The sequence below is a fragment of the Rhinoderma darwinii genome, chromosome 1 (assembly GCF_050947455.1).
Source record: "Rhinoderma darwinii isolate aRhiDar2 chromosome 1, aRhiDar2.hap1, whole genome shotgun sequence".
NCBI lineage: Eukaryota > Metazoa > Chordata > Amphibia > Anura > Rhinodermatidae > Rhinoderma > Rhinoderma darwinii.
In genome coordinates, this window is record NC_134687.1 from 318,389,314 (window position 1) to 318,395,313 (window position 6,000).

The window sequence follows — 6,000 nt, forward strand, 5'->3', positions numbered from 1 at the left end:
ACCGATATCTAAATAACGGAGGAGGGTAGAATTTTTTTTAAAGTGCCTCAGGGTTTATGCAGCCCTGCCTATTACATTCTGCACATGTATGGGCAGGTGAAAGGTTCTCTTTAAGGCTGGGTTCACACAGAGTTTTTTGCAGGCGGAAAATCTGCCTCAAAATTCCATTTGGAAATTTGAGGCAGATTTTCCTCTGCCTAAACGCCGATTTTTGCTGCGTTTTTCGCCTGCGGCCATTGAGCGCCGCGGGCATAAAACGCCGCAAAATACGCTTTCTCTGCCTCCCATTGATGTCATTGGGAGGTCAGAGGCGTAAACGCCCGAAGATAGGGCATGTCGTTCTTTCTCCCGCGAGCCTGTTTTACCGCTCGCGGGAGAAAACCGCCTCCGCTTATCATTGAAATCAATGGGAGGCCTTTTTGGCTGGTTTTTGACGAGTTTTGCGGCGTGGTTTCCGCGTCAAACTCGTAAAAAAAACTCAGTGTGAAGCCAGCCTAAAGCTGGCTTGTTAACGATGGTTTAATCTGTTTTTGTTTTTTTAGTTCTTTTAATCTGCAAAATTGAAGTAATGTGAATTTAATTTATTTTCATACATCCGATTTAATGCATGTGTGTGCGTGCCAACCTGAAACAAACATGCATTCACAATGCATAATTGGTAATGCATCCGTGTCGTACAGTATGTTATTTCTATATGTCCTGATTTACTTTGGGACAAAGGGGAAGATTTATCAAAACTGTCTAAGAGTAAAACTGGGCTTGTTGCCCATAGCAACCAAACAGCACAACTTTCATTTTCCCTCAGCAGCTTAAGAAATGAAAGCTGAGCTCTGATTCGTTGCTATGGACAATAAAGACAGTTTTACTATTAGTTTTTATAAATCTGCCCAAAAACGTTTAGTAATATGGTGTGTAATGCTAGGATTTGAAGCGGATTTATGAGATTTCTTTAAAAGAAACAGCGCCACTCTTGTTCGTTTACTTGAATGTGGCTGAGCTGCAATACCAGACACAGCCCGCTCAATAAATATGTATATAAAGTAATATACCCTCCATCTGTGACTCCTATTCAGCAGTAAAGCCAGTCTGGCTAACCTAACTTATCTACCCTTTAATCTCAATTATTTATTTCATGGATATAAATCTAATGTTATATTTCTTTATCATTAATAAAATATCAGAATAAGGCCTGATGCACACAAACGTATTTTTTTTCTCCTGTGAATACTGGCATCCTGTCACACGTATTCGACCCGTATTCCACCAGTATTTACGGACCCGTGCCCGTAAATACGGGTCCGGTGTCACCAGTATGCCACCCGTATTTACGGACCTGTTTTCTCTGCACTAATCGGCAGCCCCTTCTCTCTATCAGTGCTGGAAAACGAGAAGGGGCAGCCCTTTCGGGCAGAGTTTCCGCAGCGATTGAAAGTAAAAGAAGTTCATACGTACCGTTATCTTGCGTCCCTCTTTTGACATCCAGTCCGACCAACCTGGATGACGTGGCAGTCCATGTGACCGCTGCAGCCTGTGATTGGCTGTAGCGGTCACATGGGATGAAATGTCATTCCGGGAGGCCGGACTGGAGGAAGAAGCAGGTAAGTTAACTTTTAATACTATTAAAGAGGCTCTGTCACCACATTATAAGTGCCATATCTCCTACATAAGGAGATCGGCGCTATAATGTAGGTGACAGCAGTGCTTTTTATTTAAAAAAACTATCTATTTTCACCACTTTATTAGCGATTTTAGATTTATGTTAAGGAGTTGCTCAATGGACAACTGTGCGTTTTTTACTATTGACCAAGTGGGCGTTGTACAGAGGAGTGTATGACGCGTCATACACTTCTCTCCATTCATTTAAGGGGCGTAATCCTGCTGTAACCTGTCATTTACAGCGTAATCTCGCGAGATCACGCTTGCTCTGCTGTAACTACCACAGAAACAGTAACGAAGTGCAGGGATTGTGAATAGACATCCCGTGGAATGTCTATTCACTGTCTAAACAATTCAGTATCGTTAATGTGTTAGTATAAGGCTGGATTCACACGAGCACATTCCGTCTGTAATGGACGGAACGTATTTCGGCCACTAATCCCGGACCGAACACACTGCAGGGAGCCGGGATTATGTACGATGCTAGGAGTCCCTGCCTCTCCGTGGAACTACTGTCCTGTACTGAAAACATGATTACAGTACGGGGCAGTTGTCCTGCAGCGAGGCAGGGACTCCTAGCATCGTACATAACTATGATGTTAGGAGCCCGGCTCCCTGCAGTGTGTTCGGTCCGGGATTAGCGGCCGAAATACGTTCCGTCCATTACGGACGTAATGTGCTCCTGTGAATCCAGCCTTAGACTGCACATACTGATCTAAAAGAATCCCTATGCGCTGCCTAAATGAATGGAGAGAAGTGTATGACGCTGATTGGTCAGCGTCATACACTCCCCTCTACAACGCCCACTTGGTCAATAGTAAAACACGCCCAATTGTCCATCGAGCAACTCATTAGCATAAATCTAAAATCGCTAATAAAGTGGTGAAAATAGATCGGGTTTTTTTTCAAATAAAAAGCACTTGTGTCACCTACATTACAGTGCCGATCTCCTTATATAGGAGATAGGGCACTTATAATGTGGTGACAGAGCCTCTTTAACTCCAGCGGTAGTCACTGTCCCGGTTCTGAAAGAGTTACTTCCGATCGGTTAACTCTTTCAGCACCCTGGACAGTGACTATCCTTTGACGTCGCCTAGCAACACTTCTGTAATTACGGGTGCACACACGTAGCCACCCGTAATTATGGGAGCCCCATAGACTTCTTTGGGCCTGCCCGTGCCGTTATTACGGCCTGAAATAGGACATGTTCCATATTTTTCAACGACACGGGCACCTTCCCGTAAGCAAACAGGAAGGTACCCGTGGCCAATAGAAGTCTATGGGCCCGTAACTATGGCTCGTAATTACGGGTCGTTTTTACGTTTGTGTGCATGAGGCCTAAAGCGTATTTTCCCCTTAAAACAATCACCAGTAAAAATAAGTGAATTTTTTTTTTTTGTCTTTGTTTTTTGTCAAGTTGTGAACAATTCTATTTAGCCATTTCTTGAGCTTATATCTTTTATTTTCCCTCGCTCTTTCCCAACAGGACAATAGGAAATGGCCACTATTGGAGCTTCCACTGGGCTTGTCACCATGGTTTTGCATATGGATTAAATCTGCTAATTAAAAGAGCGTCAGGTTTGCCATTAAAGTCTGGGTGACAACCCCTGTGGAAGCTTTAATGGTGCCCGCTTTCCAGGAATGGATATTACTAAGGCTAAATATAATTTTTAATGACTTATTAGAAGTAGTTATATGATCCCAATTTTCAAGTCCCAAATGGGTTTGTAAAAACAAGAGTGTTGGGCTACCAATGAAATCAAGATATTTGTAAGGCCTTATTCACACGAACGTGTTATACGCCCGTGCTGTGCGTGTGATTGTCACGCGCGTCGCACGGACCTATGTTAGTGAATGGGGCCGTTCAGACTGTCAGTGAATTTCACGCAGCGTATGCGCATGCGCGCTGCGTAAAACTCACATGTCCTATATTTGGCCGTGTTTTGCGCAGCATGCACCCATTGAAGTCAATGGGTGCGTGCAAATCGCGCTCGGCACACGGAAGCACTTCCGGGTGATGCGCGCTACAGTAGGAAAATAAATTAATGAAAACCCAAAAGCACCACGTGCTTTTCTGTTTGTAAGCATAAAACCAGAGTGTCATAATGATGCCGGCTGCGCGAAAATCATGCAGCCGCGCACCTAATGCTGATGCCACACGGACCTTTTGCGCGCGCAAAACGCAGCATTTTTTGCGCGCGCAATATGGACAGGTCCGTGTGAATAAGGCCTAAGACTGAGTGTTTCCACTGGTTTTGGTGGGTGGATTTTCGCTATAATTTCGCAAAAACCATGGCAAGTTTTTGCGATTTTGCAGTAATTGCAGCAAAAGAAAACGTGCCAAAACAGCAGTGAAATCTGAGTCTAATGGGTTGTAACTCTGGAGGCCTAAAATGTCAACTGGATATTAAAACCAAGTGTTAGCCTACTAAAAATGTATATATTTCTTATTGAAATCCCCAATGTTAGCTAAGTGAATAATACGAGGCTAAGTTTAATTTTGGGCCCTCAACTGCCACCATGCCTTATTACGGTACATGAACTGACTATGGGGCAAATTTACTATTTGTGCTGTGCCTTGTTTTTGGTGCAAATGATTTTAGACACCTTTTATCAATGAAATTCACCAAGAAGAACAGATGTTTGCAATTTGTTCAACAAGGGGTGTGGCTTAGTAAAAAAATAAAAAGCGTAGCTTAAAGGCTATGTACACCCCTTTAGTGTTTTGTTTTTTTTAAATAAAAAAAAAGGTCTATCAGTGTGTCTGGTGCAACTTTCTAAACAGTTTTTATTAAAAAATAATTTTTACTTTTTGAGATACAGCTGCTTTTATATCCTGTATACAGAGCAGCTGTATCTAGCGCTGAGATCTGTATGCATCAGGTCAGTGGGACTGATGGGTTCGGTGACAGCGGTTCCTGTGTGTCTATGACACGCAGGATCGAGCTGATATCGATCACATCTAAGTTTATAACTTAGATGTGATCGATAACTGGTGGATCCTGCATGTCAGACACGCACTAAACCCATCAGTGCTGCTGACCTGACCCATACAGGTCTCCGCGCTAGATACAGCTGCTCTGTATACAGGATATAAAGCAGCTGTATCTCAAAATGTTAAATTATTTTTTAATAAAAAAAGTATTTAGAAAGTTGCACCAGACACACTGATAGACCTTTTTTTATTAAAAAAACAAAACCGATTTCAAAGGTGTACATAGCCTTTAAGATGCGCCAAAATTGATTTAAAGGGAACCTATCACCAGCATTTCAGCTATTGAACTCTTCTCACCCCCTCACTGGCCGCTGCTGTCAAAAGTCCATTGCCGTTATCCCCTCTGCTAAACTCCTCCTCTGATCGTACTAAACCTTTTATGGTAATTATCCGGCAGTCTCATTCGTTCCCCTTCATATGCCCGCCCACTGCCAAAAACTGGCCCGCCCTGAATTCCAAAATCTTGTCTGAGTTAGCGCGCATGCGCACGGCCTGTATGGTCCGACACCCTTCCCTGCTTCATCCGGGCCTCACATTTAGTTACTGCGCATGCGCCGTTATGGTGTCCCGTTGTGCGGAATTTCGTGTTGGCTGTGGGGAGGCGAGGAGCTGTCAATCAAAAGTAAGGAGGCAAGTTAAACTCAGAAAGGCTTGAGGAATGCAGATTTGACTCTTTTCAAATTAAGATATGACTCTTTTATGCTCGTTGGCATGCGGCACAGGACACTAAAAACTGAATACTAAAGTTACAGAGCCTACTTAGAAGGTAATAGGTTAAATAAAAATGATTTTTCACCTACTTCCACCAGTTATTGCAGGTTTAATAGGTGAAATGCTGGCGACAGGTTTCCTTTAGGCTGGGTTCACACGACCATGTTACGTCCGTAATGTACGGAACGTATTTCGGCCGGAAGACCCGGACCGAACACACTGCAGGGAGCCGGGCTCCTAGCATCATAGTTATGTACGATGCTAGGAGTCCCTGTCTCGCTGCAGGACAACTGTCCCGTACTGTAATCATGTTTTCAGTACGGGACAGTTGTCCTGCATCGAGACAGGGACTCCTAGCATCGTACATAACTATGATGCTAGGAGCCCGGCTCCCTGCAGTGTGTTCGGTCCGGGTCTTCCGGCCGAAATACGTTCCGTACGTTACGGACATAACATGGACGTGTGAACCCAGCCTTAAAGTAAGCCAACCAAGATGTAGCATAATGTTAGACAGAAGTGCGTAAACTTGTGCCAAATTGATCATCTAGCATGAGCCACTGTAATCAATTTAGTGCGTCTAGTCTTAAGGGGGGGTGGAAAAATAACTATTCCAAGATTTTGTTTTTGGGTTCCGTTTA